This window comes from Onychomys torridus, chromosome 1 (genome assembly GCF_903995425.1).
Source record: "Onychomys torridus chromosome 1, mOncTor1.1, whole genome shotgun sequence".
NCBI classification, from domain to species: domain Eukaryota; kingdom Metazoa; phylum Chordata; class Mammalia; order Rodentia; family Cricetidae; genus Onychomys; species Onychomys torridus.
The window spans coordinates 143708960-143726706 of NC_050443.1; the positions used below are offsets into that span (position 1 = coordinate 143708960).

General features: G+C 45.5%; 1 protein-coding gene across 3 annotated transcripts in view; it reads left to right on the plus strand.

Annotated features, from left to right (window-relative positions):
- Kank1 (KN motif and ankyrin repeat domains 1) overlaps positions 1-17747 on the plus strand; it is a 204031-nt gene that overhangs the window by 64090 nt on the left and 122194 nt on the right. For all 3 annotated transcript variants that reach the window (XM_036208220.1, XM_036208203.1, XM_036208212.1), the window contains exon 2: positions 13264-13391. The gene's annotated coding sequence lies outside the window, so the exon portion shown is untranslated. The remainder of the gene's footprint in view (positions 1-13263; positions 13392-17747) is intronic.

The window sequence follows — 17747 nt, forward strand, 5'->3', positions numbered from 1 at the left end:
GGCTGGCCTTGAACTCACAGAGATCCACCTGCCTCTGCCTCCTGAGTGCTGGGATTAAAGGCGTGTGATACCACCGCCCGGCTAGATCCTGTTTTAAATGTCATACCCCATTTCAATTAAACCAGGAAAAATATTTTAAGAGAAGAAACAGTTTTTGATACGAAGTAATGCCTTTAAAATTACATAGTGGTGGTGATTTGTAGTCTGGAGATACATGTAGTGTCCGTTTACATGTGGAAAGGAAGGGCATGAGTGTGCACAGGGCGTGCCTGATGTCTGTCACATAGAGGTGACAAAAGCTACATTCCTAGTGAGGGATTTCTGTACGTGTATTAACATGGTCACTAACAGAGCAGGTGCTCAGGTAACAGGCAGGTGACAGTGGCCTAAGGCATGGCTTACGAGTGGTTCTGTGTTGTGAACTCTGGACCAGACTCTGCACATCATCAGGGACGGTTTTCACCAAGTTGATGTTCTCAGGTGCCTCTCTGACTCAGGGAAATATACTCTAGAGTATCCAACAGTGGCTCTAAAACAAAACAAAACAGACAAACTAGGTCTCCATATACTTCCAATAGGGTCAAGGTTGCCAGCCACAGGCTAGAAGCATCCTTTTTACCACTGCATCAGTTTTTGTCAAGGTCTGCACAGGCGATAGATTCCCCGGGCTCTCCATGCCATCCGCAGTGGGAGCAGCCTCCTTCGAGGTGCAGAGGGAAGCCAGGGAGTTGAGAAACGCATACTGAGTTCCCTCCACTCTGCTGCCCTTGGTTCGCTGTGTCCAGTGCACTGTGGCACTTCCTCTTCATGGAGCTGTCTGTCGTTCTCAGGTCCAGCCTTGATGTCTGTGTTGGCTCTTTGCCAAGGGTCACAGAGGGGGATAATGTTTCACTCAAAGTCTGTGCATGCTGGTTCGACTCAGAGATATGGGAAGCTTTCGAGATAAACTTGGCGCTTCTCTTGAAACCGATTTTATTTCAGACTGAGGGACCTTATCTTGTAAGCCATTAATATCCTTTGCCTGACGGGTAGCAGGTGCTCTGGTGTGCAGCGTTTGAAGGAGTCATTAGACAGTTAACACCAACTGTGCATCGTCTCCTAGAGAGCCGGCCTCTCCTGCTTCTCTAAAATGTGCTCTCCAGACTCCAAGCAGCATCCAGATGCTGTAGGAACACGACTCATGGGCTCCACCTCAAACCTCTTGAGTCAGAAGTTCTGAGGTGGGAAGAATCATTTTAACAAACCCTGGGGGTGATTTTGGAGCATGCTAATATTTGAGAAGAATTGGTTTTAAGCATAACTCTTTAAAATTTTTTTAAATTGTTGCACTGTACTTCTGTGCCTCCTGGGATTTGCATTTGCCCAGTTTTTGAAGTTTCTCTTGCTATTGGCTTCTGCTTTTTAGTTTACTATGATCTGATAAGATACAGAAATTATTTGGATTCTTTTGTATTTGTTAGGATTTTCTTGTGGCCTAGAATATTATCTGTTTTAGAGATGGTCCCTTGGGCTGCAGAGAAGAATGTGTTTTTCTAACTAATATGTGGGATATTCTGTAGGTATTTGTTAAGTCCACTTGATTAGGAGTATGATGTAGTAGGAATCTTAAAGAGTTCTTATTAATGAAACTCAAACCTGAGGCCAGTTATTGGGGTGAATGCTAGAAGATCAGAGAAGGAGAACAAGCCACAGCTATCTCACCTTGCTAGTTCCTCAGGTGATCCTGTTTCCTCAGGCTGGAAGCTTCTGAGTTCTCATCCCAATGGCTCTCAGCTGGACTGTGTTGCTCCAAAGCTTAACTAACTACGTGCTTTTTCCTCTAGTTCCTTGTCCTCACACCTTATATACTTTTCTCTTTCTGCCCACACTCCTTGGGATTAAAGGGGTGAGTCACCATGCTTAGCTGTTTCTAAAGTGGCCTTAAACTCAGAGATCCAGCTAGCTCTATCTCCCAAGTGCTGGGATTAAAGGCGTGTACCACCACCGCCCAACTTCTGCTATAGTTTACTCTTCCCATTTTCTAGCCACCATTTTTGGCTCTGTTCTAGTGGCTGTCTGTTCTCTGACCCCAGATATGTATTTCGGGGAACACACAATATTTCAGGGAACACAATACCCACCACAGTATGACTTAACTATGAAGTTTCTTTGTTGATTTTTAGTTTTAATGACATAACTAAAGGCGGACTATCCTCTCCCTCCTCTCCATCCCAGCTTTTCTCTGTGTAGCCCTGGTTGTCCTAGAACTCACTCTGTAGACCAGCCTGGCCTCCAACTCAGAAATCTGCCTGCCTCTGCCTCCCGAGTGATGGGATTAAATGTGTGCATCACCACTGCTTGGCTGAGATCGAATATTCTTATATCAGGACTGAATTTATTTTTAGGGCTTTAGTATGAAACTGGAAGCCCCGATTTGCAGCACATGCATGTTTACAATTGTGTCCATTTACTGGTATGTAGTGGCCTTAAAATCTCCTCTAATTTTGGGGTGTGTTCTGCTTTGTCATATACCTGAATCTTCCGGCTTATTTCAGGTTTTGGCTTTCTTGGTAGATGGGCTTCTATCCTTACCCTCTGTCTCTAGCTTGCTAGTAAGGCATGATTCTTGGAAACCACAGGTAATTGGAATGATTTTTTTTTTTTTAAGAATACCCCAGGCAGGGGTATTGGGATCCATCCCTGGCGCATGGGCAGGCTTTTGGGAGCCCAGTGCCTGTGGTGTGATGCATTGCGCAGCCTTGGTCCAGTGGGGAAGGGCTTGGACCTACCTAGGCTCAGTGTACTGGGCTCTGCTGACTCCCCATGGGAGACCTTGATTTGGGGGATGTGGGGATGTGGGGTGGCTTGGGAGGGAGGGCTGGAAAGTGGCAGGAGGGAGGAAAAAAGATTAAAAAAAGATTTATTCATTTTATGTGTATGAGTGCTCTATTAGCATGTACATCTTTATTCCAGAAGAGGGCATCAGATCCCACTATAGATGGTTGTGTGCCACCATGTGGTTGCTGGGAATTGAACTCAGGACCTGGAAGAGCAGCCAGTGCTCTTAACCACTGAGCCATCTCTTGAGCCTGGGAAGATTTTTTTTTTTTTTTTAATTCAGTTGGTCTTCATCTTTTAATTGGTGATTTAAGGTTCTTCTTTGAAAGATGTTTACGAATTCCTATAGTTTTGTTATTTGTCCTTCTGGATGGCTGGATTATTGTTTGTTCTTTTCTTCCTGTCCTGTTAGTATTGGATTACTGTTGAACTGTGTTGGGCGTGATGGATTCCTTCCTGCCTTTGTTTCTCCCGTGAGATTTATTCTTCCTGTGCCCTTATGGTTGAGATTGTCTTTCTTCTTGTGTAGTTTTCCTTTTAGCATCTACAGTGCCGGCTTGATCATATACTGCCTTAGTTTGTGGTTGTCTTGAAGTACCCCTATTTCACTATTTGGAAGGATGGTTTCCTGGCTACAGCAGTCGGGGACTGGGAGATATTTATGTTAGAGTATGAAATATGTCATTCCATGTGTCCATATTTGATGTTACTGATGTGCTTGGGGGTGATTTAGTATTTTCCCTTTGGAATGTTTCATATCATTTCCTTGCTTTGTATGTTTGACATTGATTCTATGTTTTTTGGTGGAATCCTATTGCCTTTTTCAGTGTGTGTGTGTGTGTGTGTGTGTGTGTGTGTGTGTGTGTGTGTGTTTCTGTGTGGTGTTTGTTGTGTATCTGTATGGTATGGTGTGGTGTAGTGTGTGTGGTTTCTGTGCTGTATTTACTTGTTAGTTTGATGTCTCTCCCGCTTTAATTTGAGGCTCTTTCTTGAGAGCTCAGCCCCTAATATTACCCACAGAACATAAAATAAACTCTTGGGGTGGGGTTTCTGCTCCCCTCTTCCTGCGGGGACCCACGAGGCTGGAACTGTGTTCATTTTGGCTTCTTGCCCTGTTACCTGCCCTTTTATTGACACTATTCAGCCCTTTTATCACCATCTCTGGGGATTCCAAAGCTCTATCTCCTGGAACACAGTCGATGCTTTCTTTTTAGAACTATTTTTCTGAGGGAGGGTCTCACGATGTTGTCCTGGCTGTCCTGAAACTCACTGTGTAGCCCAGGCTGGTCTGGAACTCACGGAGTTGCACCTGCCTCTGTCTCCTGTGCTAGGATTAGAGGTGTGCGCCACCACCACCTTGCTGTCTTTCTTATACTCTCTCTTCTCCTTAACTAGGTCTCATGGTGGCAGCTTCTAGTCAGCCATCTAAGGGAGAAAGCTTGCATATGGATTTAATAAAATGTGTACAGCTGAAAATGGGAGTTGACCATATGCCAAGTTTAGAAAGTGTATAATGGCCAGGCAGTGGTGGCGCACGCCTTTAATCCCAGCACTTGGGAGGCAGAGGCAGGTGGATCTCTGTGAGTTCAAGGCCAGCCTGGGCTAGCAAGTAAGTTCCAGGATAGGCTCCAGAACTACACAGAGAAACCCTGTCTCAAAGAAAGAGAGAGAGAGAGAGAGAGAGAGAGAGAGAGAGAGAGAGAGAGAGAGAGAGAGAAGGAAGGAAGGAAGGAAGGAAGGAAGGAAGGAAGGAAGGAAGGAAGGAAGGAAGAAAGAAAAGAGAGAGAATATTGGAGTATTCAGTCACCAGCTTCAAGGAACAGAGTTTGCTGAGTAGAGTCTGAGAGGCGAGGCGTCTGTTTGGAGGGAGGCGAGGGCTAGCTGCCTCTGGTGTCCCCAGGTGCAGAGTCTACTCCATCATGTGTCTCTCCCTGCCACCCCCTGCCACTCTGCTCTGCTTTAGGGCTCCCAACACACCCAGTGAATGGAGCACACAGAAGAGATGGGTCCACTGGGAATCTTTGGTACAAGGAATGAAAGCAACTTAGGAATGAACTTATCAGAATCCCGAAATACTCCTAAGAGCCCAGGAGCATCAGAGAAAACCTGTTGTCCTCGCTTTCCTCAGCTCTGTCCTCCGCTTTCTGCAGACCAGTGTTGTCAAAGCCTTTCACTTAGAAACCCATGTTGTCTCTTTAGACTGTCACAGCTTCAGAAATGACAGTAGGACCCGGGAACATGTTGAGAGGTGGAAGATGGCCTTTATTTGACACCATGGCCTCATCAAAGAGGCCACAGATGTCATGACAGCACAGAGGCACTCTTCCTGCACATACCATTGGCAGGATGCTATGGATTTCTCCATTAACCCCACACTAGGGGAGTGACCTTCTTGAGCTCCAGGCTGGTGTTAAATGAGAGGGAGTGTGGGTCACTTCCAAGTCACCCTGTTCCTGAGGCCCCATGGCCATCAGCACCTGATGCTTTCAGTGATACCTGTCTCTGTAAGTGCAGACCTTTGACATGACAGTGGTGACAGCTGAGCCCGAGTTCTTAGGGAAAGGCTTCGTGACCAAAGCCTTTTCATGGGTGACTGTCTGCCTTAAACGCTTCCCTTATTGAGAATGTTGAAAGCCAATGAATGACACAGAACTAAGAAAGCAGAGACTCTGGGCATCGAACCCCTTCCCCTTCTCCTTATTTTTTCAGTCAATAGTTGATTTGAACTGGGGATGAATCTTAGTCCATAAACTAGAGGTATTATTGTGTTTTTCCCAAGTTGACTTAATATTCACAGTGACCTGTGGTGGCATCGTGTTCCCCAATATATTGTGCACTCTAATAAACTTATCTGGGGTCAGAGAACAGAAGAGCCACTAGATATAGAGACCAGAAAATGGTGGCACACATGCCTTTAACCCTAGCATTCCAAAGGCAGAGATCCATCTGGATCTCTGAGTTCAAAGCCACACTGGAAACAGCCAGGCATGGTGACTCACGCCTTTAATCCCAGGAAGTGATGGCAGGAAGCAGAAAGGAATATAAGGTGTGAGGACCAGGAACTAGAGCTTGGTTAAGCTTTTAGGCTTTTAGCAGCAGTTCAGCTGAGATTCATTTGGGTGAAGATTCAGAAGCTTTCAGTTCGAGGATACAGGATCAGATGAGAAGTTGGAGAGGTGAGATCAGCTGTGGTTTGTGTTCTGTCTCTCTGGTCTTCCAGTATTTACCCTAATACCTGGCCCTGGGTTTGTTTTTATTAATAAGACCTTTTAAGATTGATGTACAGTGAGCGTCTCTCTCTGGGTTACATGGTTCACCTTGGTTGTCCCTGAAACTCTTCCCATACCTCCCTCTTGGGGTTGTGTGGTGGTTTGGATGAAATGGCCCCCGTAGGTTCACAGGGAGTGGCACATCAGGAGGTGTGGCCTTGTTGGAGGTTGTGTGTCACTGGGGGAGAGCATTGAGATTTCAGAAGTTCAAGTCAGGATTGGCTCACTCACTCTTCCTGCTGCCTGTGGATCCAGATGTAGAACTCTCAGCTCCTTGTCCAGCACCATGTGTGCTTGCATGCCACCATTCCTCCCGTCATGGTGATACTAGATTGAATCTCTGAACTGTAAGCCAGCCCCAATTAAATGTTTTCCTTCATAAGAGTTGCCATGGTCATGATGTCTTATCATAGCAATAATACCCTAAGACAGGTGGTGTCAAGCTTTCAGGCCTGATGGCCTGTCATAATGTCAGTAAGGCCTTTGGGCCCTGTGTTGACACTGGTCCCTGCCACTTTTGAGGCCACGCTTGGCCACACAAGTGTACATTCAGCACCTGGCTTTTCTCCTGAGGCTCACACTCTTCGGTGGGTGCAGCCAGAGGGCAGATGAGGTTCTGCTGGTGTAGTCTTCCTGAAGCTGGGAAGCCAGAGCCACATGTGCTTGGGAGTTAAACACTGAGCAAGCTTCCTACTCCCAAAACCAGTGATGGGCTACCTCAGACTGGGTACTGCCCAATGGTCTATAGGCCATGCTTCCTCAGTTTACCTAGCCACAGTTCTTCTCTAGGTTCTGTGGCTACATCCACACTGCAGGGGTGCCAACTGTACTTGCTCATGGCTCCTGAGATGCACTGGCCTGTACCTGCTATCAGGTAGCAGGGGAATTTGAGACATTTGGCTTCCCAAAGCCAATTTGGAAACTTTCTATTACACACGTGTTAGCCTTCAAATTTCTAGCATTGTTTTTAAATCATCACCTGATTAATCAAAGTATGTTTTTTTTTCCCCTTTATGGCAATGAGTCCTTTGGTTCTAATAATATCCTTTGATAAAAACCTATCTTCCAGGGTCACACAGCCATGAACTTTTGCCCTCAGGCCTCAGCAAAGAGCTGTGAGCGCAGTCAGGATTAGTTATCAGCTGCCTCCTTTTGTCCTAATTTCAGACCCTTCTTCCTTGCCTGTAGCACAGATACTACAGTAAAAAATAAAACAGACATTTGGGGTAGACACTTAGGTCTAAGTGGGGAGGACCCTGCAGGATGACAAAGCCCACACCCAGTGTTGATGGGAACAGCGTTTGCCAGAGAGTTCAGTGAAGCCCTTGGCTTCTAGAGTTGCAGCACGAGCTGTGCATAAAATATTTATAGAGCACAGTGTGCTTCACCTTTCACAAAAGGAAGGTTTGAGTGTGCACTGTTACTGCGGACGTCACTAACTGCTAAAGCCCTGAAGGACCTTTGGAAGAAAGGAAAGCATTTGCCGTTGAGTTTGTAGTGGCTGGTGGAGTAGCCTTGGTTCCCAGCCCCACACCCTTGACTTTTTATGTATTATCAGAATGACCCTTAAGTATCAAGAAACATAAAGGGGGAGAAGTGAGTTTACTAGTGACTGAGTTACTAGAGACGCTCGCAAGAATGGATGGAACTAGGAGCTGTTTGAAGTTTAGCCTCTGAGGTTACAGCTGAGAAGAGTCTTGAGAATCAGTATATGGTGTGTGTGTGTGTGTGTGTGTGTGTGTGTGTGTGTGTGTGTGTGTGTAGACCAGGCTGGCCTCGAACTCACAGAGATCCACCTGCCTCTGCCCCCTGAGTGTTGGGTTTAAAGGCATGCATCACCACCGAGTGGCTCACCCTCACCCCCTTTTTAAAAAAGCATACTCTTTTATTGAACCCAGAGCTTAACCATTTTAGCCAGATAGTCTGGTCAGAGATACCCAGGGATCCATCTGTCTCCACCTTACCTCTCAAGCCCTAGGATTACAAATGTGCTGTCATGCTTTGCTTTTACTTAGGTACCCAGGATCTGAACTCAGGTCCTCATGCACTTAGTAAGCCATTGTCCCATCCCCACATGGCTTATATGTAAAGCCAAGCATCTCTCACTCTATCATGTCTGTAGTAGAGTGATAGTGCTCACCTCACAGCCTGATGGAGGGCTGGAAGACTGAGGCACCCGCTGCTGAGTAAGTGGGGGTGATCTCCTTTGTTCCTTTGTTTTTCTGAAGGTTACATTGACTTGTGAGCTTACCTTGACTTTCTGAGATCTTTGAAATAGGCCGATAAAGTGGAGATGTTCCTCTTCTGGAAAAATGTGAGCTAGGAAACTCTCAGCAAGGCAAAGACATATGCTAGTGTCTTCAGTATGAAAGACTCTCAAGACCCACACCAGGATCCTTTCTGAGACTCAGAGGCTTCCGTAGACTTTACTTCATGTAACCAAAAACTCCCAATCAGTGTACAGTCAGGGTACCACGTGGATGATGCCCTTGATCTAATGAGATAGTGTAAATCCATACTACCTGGTGAACACTCACATAGAAAAATAAATAAAGGGCAGGAACTAGAAGTATAAGAAGGCAAACTGTGTTAACTTCATAGCCACACTGAGTTTGAAATATCTATTATTGGTGAAATTATTAAGGCCACTCCACGTAGTTAAAAGGGAGGTTTATTTTGTGGGGTAACTTACAAATGAAGGGATAGGTTGTAGGGTCTGGCAAAGGTATGGCACAGTCCGGCGGTGTTCTCTGGAGAGCTCTGCTCAGTCTACCTCCAGCGTCCAGGGTCCTAGAACCAAGAGAGACCTCTCCCCTCGATCCTGGGTCTTCAGCGTCCTCCCTCAGCCCCACCTTGTGGGCGTGATCATTACCAAAGCCTCAATGGGGGTTGGAACTTCCAGGCCAAGGCTGGGATGACTACCCACTACAATCTATAGACTACAATATTAAAAAAAAATACTAAAAATATATTGGAGGGGTGTGAAAGAGTGGTATTGCCACGTGTCATGGGATTTACCATTTTTTTTTTTAAGATTTATTTATTATGTATACAGTGTTCTGTCTGCATGTGTCCCTGCAGGCCAGCAGAGGGTGCCAGATCTCATTACAGATGGTTGTGAGCCACCATGTGGTTGCTGGGAATTGAACTCAGGACCTCTGAAGAACTGTCCGTGCTCTTAACCTCTGAGCCATCTCTCCAGGGATTTAACATTCTTGTGTGCAGCTTCTCACAGTACTGCTCCTTATGTTTCATATGATTGGCCTGTGACTTTTTCCAGAAAAATACCAAATGGTGTGTGAGAAGGTATCCAAGTCAGCGTTGTTTTACGACCAAAGCTTAGAAATTATTTCAGCAAGTCAAGGGGGTTTTAAAATGAAATCTCGTGCAGTCATTAAAATAAAGGTGTGGAAAACTATTAAATGACAGTGCTTCCATTAAAATGAACGGGAAAATCCAGTTACAAATAACACCAGATAATTCTTGTTTGGGTATTATGTTTATAAATTGGCCATGTATAACTGGAAACTTTTCTGTGTCCCACCCGGCCCGCAGCAGCTTATAAAATAATCACTTTGAGGTTCAATATTAATTACAAACTATTTTGTCTATGGCTCAGGCTTATTGCTTGCTAGCTATTACATCTTAAATTAACCCATTTCCATTAATCTATGTATCGCCCTGTGTCTCGTGGCCTTACCTGTGTTCCATTACATCTGCACGCCCTCCCCTCCACCCCTGGCATCTGTGTCTCCCTGACTCTGCCTTCTTCTCCCTGTATTTCTCTTGGATTTCCCGCCTGGCTGTTTCCTGTGTTGCCAAAGGCCAGACCAGCTTCTTTCTTAACCAGTGGTATCAACACATATTCACAGCATACAGAAAGACCATCCCACAGCAGCCATGCATATATACCAAAATGGGAAAAGATTCAACAAGACGCTAACAGCACTTAAAAAGTTTTATCTCTTGAATTTTCCAAACTTATAGTTGAGAACAAACAGTAATTTTTTTGGTTTTTCAAGACAGGGTTTCTCTGTGTAACAACAGCCCTATCTGTCCTGAAACTCACAGAGATCCACCTACCTCTCTCTGCCTCCTGAGTGCTGGGATTAAAGGCATGCGCCACCACCTCCCAGCTTAGAACAAACACTATTTTGAAAGATGTAAACATTTTACTTTAAAAATAATTGAGCGTTAACTATATAAATTACCCAACATTATGCTGTCGGTTTGACCCAGCGTCATATCTGTTTTCTTTTATCTGTATGAGTAACCATCGTGTTCAGTGTTCCAGGCTTGACAGTGGAAAGTGTTGAATGGTTCTGTGAGATTTCTTAGGGAGACAATACCAGGCAAGCAGGGTGGTGTTGGCAAGAGCAGAGTTTGACAGCTTGGGACTAAAGTGTCACATCCAACTGGTGGTGATATTTTGGGGAGCTGGTGGAAACTTTAGGGGCTTGGAGCTGGATGGAGGAAGTAGCGCATCCCTGGGGGTATATTGTCACACACCACGCCGCCGCCGCATCCTGCCAACTCTCTTTCTGTCCTGGCCCACCATGAAGTGAACCTAGCTGCCCCACCCTCTGAAACTGTTGGTCCAAATAAGGCCTTCCTCTCTAAGTTGTTCTCGTCTGGATTTCTCACAGAGGAATGAAACTAAGTAATTCAGGTGTTTTTGTCAGGATGTTAGGTTAGGCAGACCCCAGGGTTTGAAAGTGACCAGCAGTCATCGTAGAGTTATTGACAGGCAAGTCTACCGTTTTCATTTACCCTCCTGGTTTCTCTTCAGTCCCCTGCCACAGGCATCTTATGTCAGCCATATTGAGAGTTGCACCCGGGAGCCACCTGCTGCTGCTTGTTTCCCCAGGCAGAGGCCTCCTGTGAGTTCCTGTTCCGGCATGTTCAACTCTGCTGTTGGCGTGGCTCTCTCACCTCTGTGGTGGTTCCATTCCTCCTCCATCAGTTACTCTTCCTATATCCCTCAGCACATCATTAAATCTTCTTCTTATCCCTGCTCAGGGCCTTCCTATAGGTTTTGGTTTTTTGAGACCGGGTTTCTCTGTGTAGCCCTGGCTGTCCTGGATCTCACTCTGTAGACCAGGCTGGCCTTGAACTCATGGAGATCCACCTGTCTTTGCCACCCCAGTGCTGGGATTAAAGGTGTGCGCTGCAGCAGCAGCAGCAGCAGCAGCAGCAGCCGCCGCCGCCGCCACAACCACCACCCGGCTTTCATTTAGGTTTTTTGTCCATCTCTTTGGGGTAAAATTGTAGTCACCCATCATCTTTTTCCCACGGCAAGTTATTGTCAGCGATGGTAAGAGCTTAGTTATGAGACGCAATGTGAAATTAGCTAATACATGTTGGGCATACTTAAAATTCATCTCTTAGCTCCATGAGGTGATCCTTAGACTGAATTGTCTATAAGTGGTGCCCAGCCTTTTGACATTACCTCTCGATGTCTTCTAGAAATGTGCTGGGCCATATTCATATGCATCTCAGGACCTATGTGACCTAGAAGGTTAGATGTGCCTGGTACCCACTGGTCATTGAACCTGGCACACAAAAGTTGTACGCAATTGGGTAACAATATATTTCAAAACACCCATATGTTGTAAATTATTAAATCCAGACAGATGTATCTCCTCAAACATATATTGTCTTTATGGTGAAAACTTTTGAATTCCTTTTAGTAATGGAAACTTAGTAAAGGCCTGTTGACTTCAAAGAGCATTGGCAGAGCCGACCCAGAAGAGAATTGACTTATAAAAACTCTAATACCGTCTACACTGAAGTGAAAAACTTAATAATCACTTTCCACCTGGACAGTTAAATGCGATACACAATGCCACATTGGACAGTAATGTTAGGTGGTGTTTGAGGGTTACGGAAGGTGGATGATGAGCATTGCTGGGGCTGGAACCCCTAGCATGCACCTCACAAGGGGCCCTGATGGCTGGGGCTGGAACCCCTAGCATGCACCTCACAAGGGGACATGATGGTGACATGGGCAGGGTGGAAGAGTACATATTTTTGGTAGTCGGACTAGTCTCCCTGGAACAGAAGGAACTGGAAGCTGCCAGCACATAGTAGATCATAGATCTTGGGAGAACTGAAAACCAGCACAGGATTTTTTTTTTTTTTTTTTTTTTTGGCAGAAGACAAAATCTTTAACACCAAGGATATGGGCAAAGAGGACTCAGGGTTTAGAAGTTTTAAGGCAAGAGAGCCTTAGGGTTGGTGGTAGTCTGTAAGGTGGGACAGGAATGGCTGACGCTGTTGAGTACCTGTGGTGGGATCAGTGAGACAAAAGATTGTACCGTTCTTGTCTGACAGCAGCCTCTGGGTTGCATGTTCTCATTGTACTCATGGCAAAGCTGAGACTTGGCAGAGCAGACGTACTGGTTACATTCTGCAGAATGATGGGAGCATGATTCATGTCTCTGATTTCATAGAGCAATGAGGATGTGAAAGCGGCATCGTTTCTTGAGTGTGTAGTCAAGAAAACTAAGACCTCAAGGGCAAGGACAGTCTGTTCAAGGTTGTACAGGTAATAGGAAGAGAGCAGACAGGTGGCAATCTACAGGAAGGGTCCAGGCTACAGGCCAAGAAGTCGTAGACGCATGCAATATGCCAATGGCTTTGGTACCAGGCAATGTTACTAAATCACTGCCACTAAAACAGAAGTTCAAGGAAAGATGGTGGCCGATGGGTGTTGGAATTAGCAATGGTGGATGGAGAGCGTGGTTGAGTGACAGTCTCAAGGTTTTTATCCTGGGGAACTGCCACTTAAGAGTGTTGATAATGGAGTGAGTGGTCTGAGTATAAAATGACAGGAAACAATATAAAGATCGGTGGGATGTATGAGCTGACCTATGTATATCTTAGCAACTACACAGAACGGTAATAGCTGAGGATGAAAGGTGGTGAGGGACCGAGCCCTTTTCTTTGAAAGAATAAATTACCAGAAGAGTGGCAGCTAGCCTCTAGAGCAGGGAGACTGGTTTTTGCAATGTCCTCAGTTCTTTATCCTGCTCCCACTCCCAACAGGAGAGAAGTTGAGGTTTGAGTTTGGAACCACAGAGCCGACCCTAATCATTGACTAACCCGGCTAGTCAGTCTCAACTTGGAAAGGAGATTGCTCCATCACACTTCCCTCAATGAGATCTTTCCCTTTCAGAATGGCTGTCAGCACACTGGATGGACTGCTGAGCTACTGAGTTACGTCCATCTTCTCTGACCACACCAGGGAGTTGTCTGTGGAGTTCAAATGTTGATTGCGGTAACCTCTGACCTTACGTGATTAAGGTAAGGTTTTACTTTTTTATCTTAAAGCCATCACAGAGTTGTCATGTTTGTGTCCTATAACTTTACTTTCTACAGACATTAATCCATTCCCTTCCACAGGTTTTTATGCTCTAATATTCCATTCAGAACACTCTTAGTCTGAAAATGTATAAGAGTGCAGAAAATATTCTTATAGGATGAAATATGAGCAGGCTGTTTGACGCTGAAAAATGGAGGTGAAATATATTACTCCTCAGATTAATTCAATAAAATATTCCATTTCCATAAATACAGTATGCATAGGCTGGATTATACTAGAAAAAATTTATTAGCTCAAGAGAAGTATTATTAAGGCTACTTGAAATAAATGGAAATGCTTAAATATTAATATATTGCTGGTTTAATTCAAAAGACAAAAGTAAAAACACAGGGAATTTAAAAGAAAAATACTGTCCCACTTTCAGAGATGTTAGCATTGCACTGAGTTAGTGTCCCAGTTTATTTAGTGTGTGAGATTCATTTCCTGATTGGTTTAGCAATGATTGACATTTACCACATTCTTCCCCTGTGCCAATCTCCACAGCATCCCCTTTGTAGGCGTTAATTTATTGATTCCTATAAAATGATTTCTTTTGCCTTTATTACTGTTTGTGCACATGTGTGCATGCAGAGGTCAGAGGACAACTTCTAGGATTGTGGGGATCAAACTCAGGCCATCGGGTTTGCACAGCGTGCACATGTACCTGCAGAGCCACCTTTCCGGCCTGGCAGTTTGTTAACTGTTAATGACGCTGTGAGATCAGGGCTTTCGTCACCGTTTGCATCCAAGAAAATCGAGACTTTGGGAAAGTGACTTATCCATGCTTGTAAACTTGGTGAAGCCGGGCGGTGGTGGCACACGCCTTTAATTCCAGCATTCAGAGGCAGGGGTAGGCAGATCTCTGTGAGTTCAAGGCCAGCCTGGTTTATAGAGTAAGTTCCAGGACTCTAAAGCTACACAGGGAAACCCTGTGTGTGTGGGGGATATATACATACATACATACATACACACACACACACACACACACACACACACACACACACACACACACACACACACACATATATAGGGGCTAGTGAGATAATAAGCCCCACCAATAGGCTGTTATAAACAGTTCAACAACACGCCTTTTTACCTGACTCTGCAGTGTTCCATCTCTCTCCCCTATCCTTTTCTTAGCTATATGTCAGTTCTCTTTCTATAATTTTAGAAGCTTCATTATTGGGAGTATTTGTCACACATGTATGATTATTTCTGTAGGATGATGATTATTTCTGTAGGATGAATCGCTACCACCATGGCTTTGCCAGGGTTGATAGGACACTCTTCTAATTGGTTTTCAGAAAGCTGTGCCAATGAAGATCCTTGGCTTCAGGATAGAGAAGTAACCGAGTATGCCCAGCAGCACTTGAAGACTGCAATTTGAATGTCTTGGTTTTAGAGATCCCAAAGGTTCTTGCAGATATACCTTCTTCCACCCAGTACTCTAGACTGTCACACCGGCACGCTCGCTTTCTGTCATCACTGTAGAGTTGCAGGACAGTGCATAAGGTGCAGGCTCAAGAGTAAGATGCCCGGCTTTAGATCATAGGAAGGCTACTCTGCCTCAGTTTCCCCGACCTCCCTTGTGAAACACTTTGGAATGGCCTGCCTTGGTACATGCTCAGTAATTCTCTGCTATTGCTGTCTTCCAGAAGTACATGCTCACACAGTTAAAAAAACAAAGGCTGTACTTGTTTTGAATGAAATGTGAATGTTAGTAAATTCGTAAATCACAGTAGAAACTTTTTTGTGTCATAACTTTTAGCATTAGCTGTGACAAGCTGAAGCTCACACATAACCATTCCTGCCTCTGTATAATGGCAGAGGAGAAATGGGTAACCAGGCTCTTGTAGCTTTATGGCTCCCATTGGACTCGCACACACGCGCGCGCGCGCGCGCGCACACACACACACACACACACACACACACACACACACACACACACGCACGCACATGCTTGCGCATACTCATTTGACCCTCTGCATACCTGTGAGGGAGGAGGAGCAGCTGTGACTAACCTAGTTTTATTGGGGGAGGAAATTAACTTGGAGGATTAGGTGTTTTGCTCACTGCAGGTCATGGAATGGTCAGTGGCAGAGCTGGCAAGTACTCCAGACTTCGGTCTTTGTGTCCTTAATCCTCGTTCTTCATGTTCATAAGGATAAGCCGCCGAGTGAGTGGCAGGTGGGGAGAGCCAGGGCTGGAGATGTCCTGGTAAAGGAAGCAAAACCAATGCTCCCTAAGAGAGGGCAGCAGAGTTGGGAGAAGGAAGCTTGGGCATGTTAGAAGTATGACAGAGAGCCGTGTGGAGAGCAAGAGTGCATAAATGCAGAAGTTGAGGACCTCGGAGCTAAGGGGGCTGAATCAAGATCCAAGGCAGAGGATATCCTCTCTTGCTGTTTGAGTCAGAATCTTGTATCCCAGACTTTAAACTTCCTGTGTAGCCTAGGCTGACCCGGAACTTCTTTTAAGAAATTATTATTGTTGCTGTTGTTAGTGTGATCTCTCTCTGTCTCTCTGTCTCTCTGTCTCTCTGTCTCTCTGTCTCTCTCTCTGTCTCTGTCTCTCTCTCTCTCTCTCTCTCTCTCTCTCTCTCTCTCTCTCTCTCTCCCTCTCTGTATATGTATGTTCAAATGCACGTGCACATGTGTATTCTTGCATGTAGAGGTCAGCTGTCAACGTCAGATGTCATTCCTCAAGACCCTTCTACCCTGATTTTGAGACATGATCTTCACTGGTCTGGGGCTTTCTGATTAGGTTAGGCTAGCTGGCCAGTGAGCCCAGAGATGACACGTCTGCCTGCTCAGCACTGGAATCGGAAGCATGTGCCCCGCGTGTAGCTGTTTATGTGAATGATGGGGATACAAACTCTGGATCCGTGGGCTTGTACAGAAAGGACTTTACCAGTGAGTCATCTCCCTGAGTCCAAATCTATCACTGAGACAGAAAGTGGGTTTTCTCAAAGCCAAGAGCACACAGACCGGGAGCTCTGAGGTGAAAAGGAACGTTTATGAGGAATGAATACTTAAAACTTCTGTGTAACCCTGGCAGACCTCAGATTGGAATCCCCTGCCTTAACTTCTCTCAGCTGGGATTATGGAAGTGCACCAGCATGTCTGATGCCAAGGCTCCGCCAAAAAGGAGTAATTAAATGTTGGTGAAGCCCTCAAGAGTGGTAGAGTGTGGGATTTAGGTCAGAGGAAGAGGAAATGCTCGGCAAGACTGAGAAAGCTGTCAGAGGGCTCTGCTGTGGTGGAGGCTAGACCAGGCAGGGAGCCCCGAAACGCCACTTGTGGTGCAGAGGAAGGCTTGCCAGCATCTGAAGCCACTGGGAAGGATACAGATGCTTCTGGGGCTCAGCCCGAGACAGGCACAGACTCCATCTCGAAAGCGGGTGAGGAAAGTGGAGTTCCCCAGCTGCCTGTGGAGTGAAAAGACTCCACCTATGGCGGCGCTGTTTCTGGGGTCCAGCGGCTGTCAGGCTGTGTTCCTGGTTCGATGGGGTCAGGGACAGTTTTGACAGCTGCTCAGGTGATGCAGGACCCTTGACTGGTGGAGAAGCAGGGAGAGCTGGCTAGGGTTTGCCTTGAAAAGCCTTTGTTCGGGGCTGTTCTTCGTGGTGCTTTCCTGAATATTGAAATGATGTTGGACTCAGTGGATGCTTGCAGAACCCATCCTACCATTGCGGAGTTCTCCAGCCTACCCTGAGCCTCCGCTCCCAGGCAACTTGATAGACCAGTGGTCCTCAACTTTCCTAATGCTGCAACCCTTTAATACAGTTCCTCATGTCATGGTTTATTATATAAAATTATTTCGTTGATTCTTCATGACTGTAATTTTGCTGCTGTTATGAATTGTAATGTAAATGTCTGATGTACAGGATATGTGTAATGTAAGTATCTGATACCAGAGGGACTGTGTCCCACAGGTTGAGAATTACTTAATATGATATAGCATGTCTCTCATTTCATGATGGTTATTTTTTTTCTTAAAGATTTGGCTGTTTTAAAAAAATTATTTATTTTTACTTCATGTGCATTTGTGTGTTGCCTACATGCATGTCTATGTGAAGGTGTTGGATCTCCTGAAACTGGAGTTACAGGCAGATATGAGCTGCCACGTGGGTGCTGGGAATTGAACCAGGGTCCTCTGGAAGAGCAGCCAGTGCTCTTAACTGCCAGCTGAGCCATCTGGCTTTCTTGTTTTTGCTCATTTGGCTGTTTGAGAGAGAGTCTCACTGTAGCTCAGGTTAGCCTCAAAACTAGTCATCTCAAAAGTACAACTTTATTATTAAG